Here is a 14,099-nt window from a genome sequence, read left to right on the forward strand (position 1 = left end):
GCTTGACGTCATGCACACAAGAACACAATGCAAATACATACAATATTGCAGTAAAATATACGGTGCAACTTGGCAGCATGCAATGCGAAATTGTACATATGTACATTCCATGCAAGAAACTGTCACCAACAGGTGCAACTGTGTTATGTTTTACTTGAAAGATGATGTGCGAGCGGAACATTGTGAATGGTGATTATGGCATAATTGTGGCTGTTTGTGTGCAAGAGAATATTGTGCAATGGCTGGAGGCTGTTGTGTGTGCTTGTGAGCACAGAACTCACCAACATGCAAGAGTATTTGGTGCGATTGCATGCTCTTACTACAGCATGAAACTACCTGGTGTGTAAGAGTATGTGGGGCAATGGCTCTTACAATGTTGTGTACGTGTGGAAGTCAGAGTATGTAGTACAATGTATTTATGATGTGTGTAGTGAGGACAAAAACTCACAAATGTGGTACTACAAGTACATTGTTGAGCATGTGTTGAAGCCCATTTCATGCTGGACACTGATTTTTCTTGGTATGGTGATTGCCCATCTAAGGGGTGATAAATGTTGGTGAACAACATTACTGCTGTGCTGATTGTAGTGAAGGTTGGTAGTTATGTGCTTGAATAATGTGAAAAGGAAGTCGATTGTGATTGGCGTATGCAATGCTACTATGGTTTTGTGGATGGTTAAGCTGGTGCTCAAGTTGTTATATGTAATTCACATCAATGCAGTATATCTTTTCCTCATAATAAAAATGGATGTGTTATAGCTGCATCCTAAATCACCATTATGAAGGAAGATGAGGTCTCAAATCTATGATCTCTATTTTATTTTTACTATTCAGACTGATTGTGTGATATTGCACTTTTAGAAGTTGTAAGTGGTGCAGGTGGAATGCAAGAGTCAGTTGGGTCTGCAAGATGAACAGATTATTAATTGTTTCTGGTGCGGGTTTGCCGCGGTCCTACTTACAACTTAAAACTTCAATACTTGAGCATTCGGGGAACATGCCATAAAAAAAGAAGTACCCTACATAAACTGGTGGGTCCTGCTACGTGACTTGAAAAGAACATGACTTATATATAACAAGTAGGTTTCTTTACTATGAAAATGCACTTTGAATTGCATCATTCCACCCATGACACAATAACCAATAAAACGCACACAGGAGAAAGATTTGAAATCTGGATTCTGGGGCAACTGCAATACGGTCGTTAGAAAGTAACTCCAGTTCATTTCATTATGCCAAATATTTAACGCTGGTTTCCTTGACTGTCTGGTTGGTGTCACTTTTTAAAAGCCTCTGTTTTGATAGTGAGAACAAAAGCGGTAAGTAGGTGATGCTTCCTAAGTGGTACCAAAGAAGAATAAAGACAACCCAAGGCGTGCTGCTGGGGCGGTTCTCAACCAAGAGTGTGGAATCTTAGGATGGGCAAAGACAGGAGCAGGATGATCAGAGTCACTACAGATTAATGGACCAAAGATAGTCAAAGAGTGTAACAGTAATGTCAAACATGTTATTCAAAGGTATGGCGAGATTTACATAAAGTGTATTAAATCCATGACACCTTTAAGGTTCAATACCTGTTACGATTTGCACCTCTTCGCGGACAGTCGATGTACCTGTATTGATATCAATAATATTAATCATGAAGGTCTAAATCAGGGATCCTCTGAGGTTAAGGAGACAAGCACTGTCTGGAAGCATCATAGGGATCTGTAATTCATTACTAATTTAGGGAAGGATATATTACATGATTGATTCCTTGCAAAGATTTTGGGGTGTCAAGTCAACACATTTCTGCACTGAGTCAGTATTTTAAAAACCACAGTGGTTAAAGGGCCACAGAAAACTTACAAGAGTCATTTTTTGTAAATCTTTTAGTCGAAAAGAGAGAAAGCAAAAATAACCTGGAACGCTACATAATGTTACTTTTAAAGTAATCCCTATAATGACCTCTGGGGCAGTAAATCAGTCTACACATAACTAGATCTGCAATTTCACAAAAACTTTAGTTCTATCTCTAAAGGTCTGTCTATGAAGAAAGTAGTGCACACCCTTCGCTGTACAATCTACAATGAAAGACTGGTCCAGCAAACAGAACAAATCACACTGCTTGACTTGTTAGATACTCTCGGCCTCACAGTAACACCTGTCACTGTACTATACCGCAACCAGTGATTCTTAAAGAAAAAAACAAAAATACTATTCCCAAACTGCTGCAGGTCGCCTTAATGTAACAGTCAAAGGAAAAAGAAAATGGCTGACGGGTTGTATTCAAATACGAATCCCACAGCACAAATCATCCTTTGGTAACACCGACAAACTCATCCATAGCACTACAGTCCAGCAGTGACCGATAAACAATTTTATTGTTTTTGGACGAGTGTCTAGTTAATATGTTTCTTATTGACCTGAATTCCCATGTCTTCCCACAACCTACCAAGAACCATTTTAAGGCACGGGGAGGCAAAACGAACCATTAGAATAGCTCCGTATATGGAACTGGATGTGGGATTTTAGATGCGAGATGGGCCTTGGGAAAAAGCGGCTACAAAGTCATAGGTGCAAATTGTCCGAAGACCCCACAACATCCTGTTTGCATGCACCGCTACTACTCTGACAAACCAGTCTTTTGAGTGGATTAGCCTCTGGTGACGAGCACTGACCCCAGCTGTGAATCTACAGCAACTGCCTGCTGATCAACAGTTTCTTGAGGTCAGATATATCTTGGGAGTGCTCGACAGAATCTCGAAACACTTTGACAAAAACTGTTGTAAACTACATAAAGCAAAAAGGCTTGCAATTTTTATTCTAAATTCAAAGAGAGAGAGTGACTTTACCTAAAACCTTCAGAGGTTTATAACAATGTTTTTGGTTGGTTGATAATTGCTAGGTCGTGGATGTTGGGGGTCACTGCAGTCAAGATGGCTGGCCGTGTGGCCCGTATACGCCATGCTTCACCAACTGTGCTTATCTGATTGATGTGGACGATTATTTGGGTCTCACCTTTGCAAGACCCCAAGCTGGTAAGTGAGGTTTTCTCCTGAATATTAGGACCGGCAAGGTACAGCCCTGGCCTCTGCCATGCAGTTCCATCCTCCAAGTCAGGACTACGAATGGCATCGGGACTTTCTAGAGGTGTACGCATGCTCCCAGCTCTAGAAGGGGAATGAGGATACAATACATAAGGCCACCTGGCCCTCATCACATTGATACACTTCACTCACTAAGTTAGTACCTCTGTGCTTTAGATCCAATGGAGACAGTGGTGCATTTTGACTCTGGGGGTGAAACACAAAGTGGTCTAGCGGTCAGACAGTGCAGATTTGATCAGTTTCAGACCACTGAGCTCCAAAAAGTCCCAATGAGAGGACACCACACTTCTACAATGATCTACAGACAAGGAACAGGCAGGTGTGTGTGATGTATATCCTACCGAAAGAATGACCTGTCCTAACTGACCTAGGAGTTGAATAAAATTGGGCAAAAAAAGGAGGGTGGCGGGCATTCCTAACTTGTGAGAACGACTGAATCTGAGGCAGCATGAAACTTAGTATCTGTGGTCTAACCTTGCTGGCTTGCATCGGTGCTCTGTTCTACAGATGAAAGAGTAAGTGGGTGATTAACCTGAGTCGGTCTTTCAGCATTCAAAATCTTAAGGTAACAATTGGTTTCTCGTCTGCAGAGGCAGGAAACCAGATTGTTCCTCTGTCTCCTCCAACTGTACCAACTGAAAGGGAACTGATACCTGTGAAAGTCCATTGTATCCAGTAAGCTCATCAGGGGTTGAAGGTCTGGCTGCGTAGGACTCTAAATCCTCAGATTGTAGAACTGGCTGGTGCTCTATCCATGTATGCTCACAAAGGTCAGCCACAACCCACAGTTACTCTTATGAATTTACATTTTTATTTCATGGAGGTTTACAGGATTGGTCATATACTGACTAGACATCGCACTTTAAAACATTCTACTCCGTTATAGGTATGGGGATCGCATTTGTTCCAGTTTAAAGACTGTTCCCCAGGATTTTTTGTGTTTTTAGTAATAGGGCATGAAAATTCTAAAAGGATAACCTTTGCAAGATGTGTGCTAGCAACGCGACTACATGGCAATCTGTAGGGTCCAAGGGAAGTCTCTGCCGACTTGAGGTCGAAGGAGAACTTTCTTCTTGGTGTCAGAAAACTTTTCAACTTGAGGAGTCTCCCCTATGGCAATCTCTCAAAACTTCTCAACATCAATCAGACATTCTCCATAGTGTATTAAAAAGAGCTTCTATCCGAAGACGAAGTTCGTTGGGGCTTGAATGTACTGAGTCGTGGAAGTTAATGCAGCATGTGGTCTTTTTTCAATTATTTTTCTCTTCTATTTGTATTCCAATGTGCTTTCAGTATAGGGCTGGGTTATGGCTATTATTACCAGTATAACAGTCTTATGTAAATCCAGTGCGACGTCCTGGATATTATTCTCCCTTTGTGATCAATATTATGTCTATGAAAGTCTGCGCTGTCTCAGAATCCAACACATCCGGTTGTACACTGTGGCTAGATTTTGCTGCACAGGATCTAGAAACGGCCTGCAATGCAATGCTAGTTTCAGCACCATTATACCGAGGGCCCAGCATTTCTTCATTTGCATGAAATGTGCAAATGATTGATACCTACAGACATTGTGAAATCAATGACACCTTGTGCAAAACTGTAAGTTATATTGGCACACCGCACCTCACAAAGAGCAACAGAAGATACAAAAGCAAATAGGTCTTGCCTATGCGAGAGCTAATGGCTTTGTCAATGTGATTTACCCATCTTGTAGACCAGTGTGGCTGCTTTTCAACATGGCTAAAGGTTAGTGGTGTAGTGTAGAGTGGCGCAGATAGGAGTAGAGTGGCGGGGAGTAGCATAGATGAGAGTAGCGTGGAGTGTTGTGTCGTGGAGTAGCATAGAGTGGAGTGACATAGCGTGGATGGCGTGGGGTGTCAAGGAGTGGTGTGGAGTAGAGTAGCATTGAGTGGAATAAAGTGTTGTAGGGTGAAGTGTCAGAGTGGAGTGGCATGGGGTGTCACAGAGTGGTGTGGCATATCATGGAGTGGTGTGGAGTAGCATTGAGTGGAATAGAGTGTTGTAGGGTGAAGTGTCAGGGTGAAGTGTCAGAGTGGAGTGGCATAGTGTGGAGTAAAGTAGTGTGAAGTGGCGTAGACTTTAGTAATGTGGCGTATAGAGGAGTACAGTGTCATAGCGTAGACTTAGGGTATGGAGTGCCGTAAAGTGGAGTGGTGTAGTGTGGCGTGTCGTACAGTGGAGTGGCTCAGAGTGTTGTATAGAGGAATAGCAGTGTTGTGAAGTGGAGTGGCATAGAGAGTCATAGAGTAGAGTGGAGTAGTGTTGTAGAGTAGAGTGGATTGGCATACAGTGAAGGGGCACTGAGTAGAGTGGCAAAGAATGGAGTGGTGTGGAGTGGCGCAGATTGAAGTGACGCAGAGTGGAGTAGAGAGTCGTGGAGTGGATTGGAGTAAAGTGGCATAGAGTGAAGTGGCGTAGAGTAGAGAGGAGTGGCATAGAGTGGAGTTAAGTGTTGAGTAGAATTGAGTGGTTTAGAGTGGAGTATCGGAGAGTGAAAAAAATGTGCTTCATTTGGGTTTCCTAATTCTGATATATTCTGAAATATTTGTACAAATCCTTTACTGGCATTTACATTTTGTTGTATGCTAGCAAAAAATAACATTCTACAGCCTTTCCTTGTACACCCTGAGGACCCAGAAAGATTGTCAAATAAATCCTCTCACTTTGCAATCAGATAAAGAAAAGTAAACACCTCCTTTGGGAAACATAGCCTAACATTTGACTTCTGTCTGTGATGATATAAAAACATAATTTAAAAGCCTGTTTATTGTTCATTAACTTCCAACTCTAGCATGGTTATTTTGAGGGTGCTTCAGCACCCAACACACCCCCTACTTCTAGCGCCTATGGCATGAGCGTGAAATTGAGGAAGAGAATTGTTTAAGGTCTGCTACTAGTAAAGATTACTTAACAAAATAAAGAAGCTTGCAGACAGAAAATTGGTTCTCCCAGGCATGTGACACTGATGAACTGGTACAGGCAGAGATAAGTAGAATCAAGCATGCAGAAAGATAGGAGACGGGAAACCTTTTCAAAGAAATACAGCACATTTTCTTCTGTGAACCAGCACACAAGGGAAACAACTTAAAATATATGTATTCTTGTGACATGCCTCATGAAAAAGAAAATGGGTTCCCAGAAAGCAAGCACATGTGGAAGACTACAGGGTCCAGTGAGAGAGGTGTTAAACAGGTTATGCTCCATGAGAGGGACAAAGACATTCTGGAGAGCTTAAAAAAACAAATAAAGCCAGCAAATAGAAAGCAAGCAAATATGGGTTACAAAACAAAGCCAATAGGAAGCAATGGGAAGCTTTCAGCATGTCCCCAATGTGTCTTTGCAACCAGACATCTGGTAGGCTTTGAACTAAAAATTATTTCAGACTTTCTCATATGGCCTGACTGCAAATCCTGAAGCTCATTGATACTGATACGTTCTTTCTTATTTACTTCAGAAAAAGATGATAGAACAAACTATTTGAAGATGTTGTCTTTGTTGTGGTTCATTGTGGACGTCACCATTAGCCATACAGTAAAGCTGCTGTCGTCACCCAGAATTTGAATTTTCCCAAGAAAAGATTCTACCTTTGAACTGCATGGCGTTCTAGAATTTAACATGGCATGTGGAAGGTGTAACTTTGAAGACCAAAGGCCACTAGCCCAGTTCTCCTTGTAAAGCAATGGTAAGATATGCTGTTCATCAAACAGAAAAGGAGTTGCATGTTTCTGAAAAATAGCAGCTTGTTTCAATTTTAGACCGTTTGGCTACTGTAAAATAAATATCTTTATATTAAGTAAGCAAATTATCAACTAACTGTACTGTAATAGTCTATCAGCATTTCCCATTTCAGACTTGATGAACAAGTCACTTATCTTTGGTATTACACTTTCTGATGGATACTCTTATCTAAAAGCAGATTCCTCAAATTTGAATACTCGCCAGCTGCCAGACTGTATTTGGAATTCTTTTACCAGCAATGTTTCCGCATGCTGCTAGGTGGCGCCCTGCGGCTCTGCTTTGACTCCACACAGTCCTTGAAGCGGTGGAGCAGAGCTGCATATAGGCACCACCTTGAGTGCTCACGTCAGTTTCTTGCATGTCTCTTTCTGCACCCTCAGACAAGGAGTGTGAACAACTGGCAGAACTATTGTACAGATTCCTAATTTAGGACCCTTTTAGATGGTAAAACGAGGCCACTCCACATAATGGGAAGGTGGGAAGACGATGAGGAAACTGTGGTCAGATACAATATCCACCAGAAACAGGATTACTGAAGGTAAATAATTTGTTCTTCGGATTGTTATTTCTAACCGCAGATTCCTCACCATAGAATAGATAGCAGAGCAGTACTTTTCCAAGTGGAAAGTCTATGAAGTGGACTCAGACCAAAAACGTATGCAGGGCCGAGCAGGTTAAATGTCCTTCTAGGCAGACCTGGCTTTCATGGCAGGAGTGCTTTGTGAAAGTATGCACTTACGCTCATGGCACAGCGGAATGCAGAGAACTATACATTTTCACAGGGTCCTTTTCTGCTTCATCTCAGAGAACCCCACAACAGCTGAGCATCTGCAGAGCTCATCTCACCGAGACCCAGGAGGAGACTGAAATATAGAGATCACAGCCTAAACGTACCGGACTCGTAACATAGAGAATGTCATGATCTACACCATATCCAGGCCAGCTTCAATGAAGATAAATCTATGCAAAGGAGCGAGTTGCGACTTTGGCTCTTTGATAGTGACCCCTCAATGATATAAGGAGATCCGCCAAAATCTGGAGGTGGTCTACAACTGACTGTGGTAAGCCGGACTTCAACAGTTAGTTGTCGAGGTAGGGTAAAACTAGTATCTACGAACCTCCGAAGATGGCCAGTGACAAACCCCATCACTTTTGTGAACACCTGAGGGGCACTGGTGAGGCCGAAGGGGAGCATGCAAACCAAAAGAACTCATGGCCTACCTTGAAACGCAGGAAATGTCCTTGGGAGTGCAGGACGTACATATGAAAATATGCATCCTGAAGGTCCAAGGACACCATCCAATCACATGGTCCAGGCCAGACAGCATCTGGGCCAGCGTGAGCATTTTGAATTTGTCCTTCCACAAGAAAGCGTTTAGAGGTCAAATATCTAAGATGGGCCAAAGACCCCCATCCTCTTTGGCACAAGGAAATACCAATAGAAGAAACCCTCACCTATTCCAAAGCACAGAACCCTCTTAATGGCTCCTTTTCAAAGTAAATTCACACCTTTTGCAACAGAATGGGCAGGTGTTCTCCTGAGAATCGCTCTAATGTGGAGAAAAAGGTTCGTGGAGCAGGAAGAAAGGGTAGGACACAGCCATGCTTAACCATTTTATGCCTCGTATGTCGGACAAGATGGATCACCACCCTGAGAGAAAATACTGGATCCTGCCTCCCTTAGGTTTGTTTTATTCCACTGGTGGCGAGCTAAAGCGGATTGGTGGCTATTGCTGCTGGGGAATGGAACTGGAAGAACTGATAAACTTGTAAGTCTGCATGCTGACTGCCAGATCCACGTCTCCACTCTAGAAAAGACTGGAGTCATTGCAGCAGAGGCTAGGGGGAGACACAGCCATGAAGCATGCTGTGGCTCCAAGCATGGCGGCTGAGTATCACACTGGTGCCAAAACCCTTCACAGACAATCAGTGGGATCAAGGCCAGCACAAATCGCATTTTTAGCTGACCTTCACCAAGTCTAAATACTTAAAGCTTTTAAGACAGACCCTAAGTTTATTCTGGACAGTTAGCCAGATGTCGCCGACCATGTCCAGCGGGCATGCGTATAGCAGTACAATAAGCAGACTGCATTGACCAATCCCAATGCTAGGCTGGCCGTAGAGAAGATTTGTTTTCCAAATTCCTGAATCCTCTTAGACTCTCTATCCAGAGAAGTCATGGGGAATGAACCAACCTTGTTGGTTAAAGCCTGAACAACCAAACTTTGGAGTAGGGTGCTTAGTGAGAAAATCAGGGTCACTAGGCATTGGACTGTGACTTCTGGCCACCTATGTATTGAACAATGGGCAAGAACAATACCTTGACCAGGGGCCCATTAAGGTGTTAGTGAGGGCCTCGCTGAAAGGGAGCCATGGCTCAGTTGTGGCTGGCCTAGGCTGTATGATTTCCATAAGGACATTTGTCTTAATCTCAATAGAGGGCAGTTGTAGGTTCAAGACCTCAGCCACTTATCGGATTACCACAGCAAGTGATGCACTGTCTTCCGCTGGAGGTCTAAATGGAAAATTCAGCTCAGTATCAGTGGAAGTACCAAATCCACTGGCCTCCTGCAAGTCCATGAAACTATTGTCATCATCACAATGAGGGGGTATATTATCCCAACCCCGAGAATCATAATCATCATCATTATCTGAGGTTGGTAGCAAGCTTTGGCCAGAATCAGAGTTACAAAGGCAATGGAGTCTCTGATGGTGTATCCACCCGAGTAGAGATATAGGATCAGAGTCAGGCTGTATGGCGACTGGTTGCACTCAGAACCAAATGACTATCATCAAATTATTTTACATACAGTATAGTATTTGCACACTTACATATCTGTTTGCATTTAAATTTGCCCTTCTGTCAATCCTGCTTTCAGGTAAGTGGAAATCTATCCTGTTCTGGTCAGAGTTTCCCAAAATGACTTTAGTTGCATTTTCTATTAGCTCAAGTGTATACATGTCTTCATGAACTATATTTTAAGTTGCTGAAGTGTATATTGTTTCGTACTGTTTGCCCTGGGAGCTGTGCTGTTGACTTCATGATTTGCACTGCTCCCTACTGTTTACTTCTCTTCTCTCCCATAGGAAAAGCCAAATATAAATAAGCCTCCCTTGATATAGTACCTGACGCACATGCAACACAGAATAGGTTTGCTGAAAAGTAGGGTACTACAAAACCCATCACAGCACAGAATCAGTACACAATAGACAGACCTAACCACATACACACACCTCCATCACACCTCTGATATGCCAACTATCACCAGAAACAACACCACTTTCCACTTATTATTACCCCAAAACAACACCTTTCCATTTGTCCCAATAATTTGTCGTTCACAAACATAAGAAATGTGTTACTTACCTTTGGTAATGTTATTTCTGGTAGAGATGATCTAACCACAGATTCCTCACCTTATGAATATTCCCCAAGGCATCAGACTGATCTGGAAAAATCTTAAGCAGTACACCTACACCAATGTCACTTTGCTCTGGAAGTGATGTGAGTCGCCCTATATAGGTGCAATCCATCCATGCTGACATTAGTTGCTCTCTGAACTGCCCACACCATCAGATGCAGAATCTAATTGCAAGACTGGAATTTGGGAAATGTCCCATGCACAGAACAAGGAGAATGGTAGGGTCTGTGAGGAAAATGCGATTAGATACAGCCTTTACCAGAAAGAGTGCTACCGAATGTAACTAATTTGTTCTTCTGAAAGAGATTGCTAACCTCAGAGTCGTTCTTTTTAAATAGATACCAAAGTGATAACTCCTCTGTGGTGGGTCTGTGAACAGACTGAAACCAAAATGTCCTGCTGGATCGAGCGGGAGAAGTACCTCCCTTGACTGACCTGGCTGTCTAAACAATAGTGCTTTGTGGATGTATGGTGGGACGGCCATGTAGCCAATTGGCACATGTCCAGGAAAAGCACACCACATGCCAGCGGAGTGGTAGCAGCTCTGGCTCAGGTGGTATGAGCCCTAACAGATTTTAATGCAGAGACTGATCCAGTGAGAGACGGTTCTATTAGGCACTGTCTTGCCTTTCTTTGCTCCAGCTAATCCAATAAAAAGCTGATCACCCAGGCAGTGTTTACTAGTGCGGGCAACATAAAACCAGTGTTCTCTGGTATGATCAATATAGAAACAAAGCCCTTTTTGGATTCACCAGATTGAGTCTGTCCTCCTCATTAGAGGGGTGAGATGGAGAAAAGAATGCTGGAAGAGTAATGTTCTTCCCAACATGAAATTGATTCACTACCTTTGGAAGAAAGGAGGCTTGAGTCTGTATAACCAGCTTGTCTGGGTAGAAAGTGGTGTTAGGCAGGTTGAATGAGAGTGCATGTAGCTCACTTATCCACCTTGCCTATCTTATGTCAACAAGAAATACAGTCTTGAGGGTAAGCAGCCAAAGAGGACAATTGCGCAAAGGTTCTACACATGAGGAATACAAGACCCAATTTTAAATCCCATTAGGGCTTAATAAAAGGAGAAGGGGGAAACCTTTACTGTAAACTCTGGAGAAAGTGCATCACAATAGGCAATTTAAACAATGAGAGCTGATCCGGCAACCATAAAAAGGCAGAAATAGCCAACAAATACCTTTAATGTTGCCCTAAGCAAGTCCTTCATGGGTGAGGGAGGGCACAAACAGCAACACTATGGACAGCTTAGTATGAAGTGGGTCACTGTACACCAAGCCACAAACTTGTCCCAGTGACAGGTACACTGACTTGATACCTGGGAGGGATAGCTTGCTACCAAGATAACAACATCAACATCATCAGAAGGAAGATCAAAAGCTCTCAACTGACCCTAATCAGTCTCCAAGCACATGTCCAGGACAGGCACACCACATGCCAGCGGAGTGGTAGCAGCTTTGGCTCAGGTGGTATGAGCCCATAAGCAGGAGGTAAAGAGTGAGAAACCTTGGGTGCAGGACCCAGACCTGCTACTGCAAAAGGACGTCCTACCAAAGGGGTAGCCTGATCAGAGGACAGATGCTCATGCCCAGGAGTTTGGGATACTATACTTTCCCTGCCCAATCTGGGGTCATTAGAATGACTAGGGCCAAGTCGCTCCTAATCCTCTTCAGACTCAGGGCAGGAGAGGTATCTGCGGAAATGCACGTGGAAAACATCTCTGAGCAAGCAACCCCTTGGAAACTCCAATGCACAAAAGAGATATTACGCATTCTCAGAAAAATCAAGCCAAAGTTCTCCCCATTCCCTGAAGGATACTCACACCACCTCCGGATATAACCACCATTCATGATGTACAAGGCATCAACAGCTCAGTCTGTCCGCCCTGGCGTTCAGAGATCCCATCAGTGGAAAACCACCAGGAAATTCTCATAGGGTTCCAGTCAGGTCCAGAAGCGCAAGGCATCCTGGCACAGTCCACAACCGCACCCCGCCCTGCTTGTTGCAGTAGCACTTGGTTGTGGTGTTGCCTGTGAGCACCTGCAAGGAAGTAAAGTGTTTAACGCCAAGAGGATAGATTGGAGGTTCAGCAGATTGCGGTAGAGGTAAGTCTCCACTGGATACAAGAGGCCTCTGATCTCCACCACTCCCAGATGAGCACTCGACCCAAGAACGAGGCATTGGTTATCACTGCCAGCTCCAGGTGGGGTAGGGAAAGGGGTCTGCCACTGAACTAATCACGGTCCAACAGCCATCAGTGCAGGTTTTCAATCTCCTCCAAAATCTGGACCTGATCAGGAAGAACCCCTTGGTGCTGTCCCCAATGGGACTTCAGATCCCACTGTCGAGTCCATATATGCCATTTGGCGTATGTCTCCAATAGGATGCATAAGCCCGTCAGTCCCAACAATTTCAGAGTCATCCTCACTGACACCCAGGACATTGAGATCATGGACTTAATGTCCAGACTCACTTTCCGGGAGGGAGGTGTCCACAATGTCTCTGATGAAGGGGAGTGTCTGCGGAGGAATCAGGTGCGACTTCAGAACATTGATAGTGAACCCCAGAGATGTTAGGAGGTTAGTCATAGTCTGGGGGTGATATTTGCTTGTGGCGAACCCAAGTCAGTTGAGGAGGTGGGGAAAGACTGGAACCCCCTGACCTCCAAAGAGGTGCTGCAACCCTGCCATCACTTTTGTGAACACCCAAGGGATGCTAGAAAGGCCAAAAGTAAGCACAATGAACTGAAAATGCTCTAGGTCTACTATAAATCACAGGTAGCGCCTGATAACCTGCAAGAAGGGTATGTGGAAATAAGCAATCCGCAGATCCAATGCTACCATCAGTCTCCAGAGCTGGAGGCAGACAAAACCCGGGCTATTATGAGCAACTTGAATTTTCCTTCAGCAGGAAGACACGGAAACGGTGACGGTCTAAAATGGGACAGAGGCCTCCATCTTTTTGGCCCTAAAAGTAGCAGGAATAACACTGATGAACCACATCTGGTATTGGTACTCTCTCTCTATGGATCCCTTGGCCAACGGAGCCTGCACTTCCTGCAGCAATAAGAACCAATGACCCTCCATCAGCCTGTCTGAGAATGGTGGAAGGTGCAGCATGGCGCAGAGGAATTGTAATACGTAATCCCGCTGAATAATTTGCAGGACCCACTTGTCCAACGTTTCGTCTGCTACCCTGATAGAAAATGTCAGTACCTGCCTCTGAAGGGGTGAAATTCTGCCATTAAGGGAACTCAAAAGAAGTTAGGGGAATGCGGGAGGAGTGTGAAAGGACTGAGCTGTGCACTTTCCCTGTTGCCCCCGTGTCCTGTGGGTACTGCTGCCACAGCCATGAATGAGTTTGAGGGGATTGCTGTACTGGCTAGATCTTCTGATGATACCGAAAGGTCCTTACCCACAGTGGAAAGTACCTTTCGCCATATTACAACTATCCTTCAAAGCCTGAGAGTTTATGGCTCGAGTTTTGGCCATTGCCATAAGTTACACTAGTGCAACAGAGTTCCATAAAGCATGTGGGTAGGGGCCTTAAATGCAGCTGGCATTTTCTTAGAGAAGAGCCAAACGTGTAGATGACTAGATCCTTTTTCCAAAAGTCTCTATCCTCTTCGATTCCCTGTAAGGGAGAGTAGTTAGCAGAGAATTTGGGGTACCTTTGCAGCTGAAGCCTGCATCACAAAGCTCTGAGGAATGGGGTGCTGGGTGAGAAAACCTGGGTCACTCGCAGCAGGGCGATGACACCAGGCATCCTGCAGTGACAGGGGGGCCTGAATAGGGCTTAGCCCGGGTCCCCAAAGCATGTC

The 14,099-nt window shown here is 44.1% G+C and overlaps 1 protein-coding gene across 1 annotated transcript in view; it reads right to left on the bottom strand.

Annotated features, from left to right (window-relative positions):
* Nucleotides 1-14,099, bottom strand: part of LOC147659538 (erbin-like) — a gene marked incomplete at its 5' end in the record, with an annotated part of 115,724 nt that overhangs the window by 78,868 nt on the left and 22,757 nt on the right. The window lies entirely within an intron of this gene.

Source organism: Lissotriton vulgaris, unplaced genomic scaffold (genome assembly GCF_964263255.1).
Source record: "Lissotriton vulgaris unplaced genomic scaffold, aLisVul1.2 SCAFFOLD_1493, whole genome shotgun sequence".
Lineage (NCBI taxonomy): Eukaryota > Metazoa > Chordata > Amphibia > Caudata > Salamandridae > Lissotriton > Lissotriton vulgaris.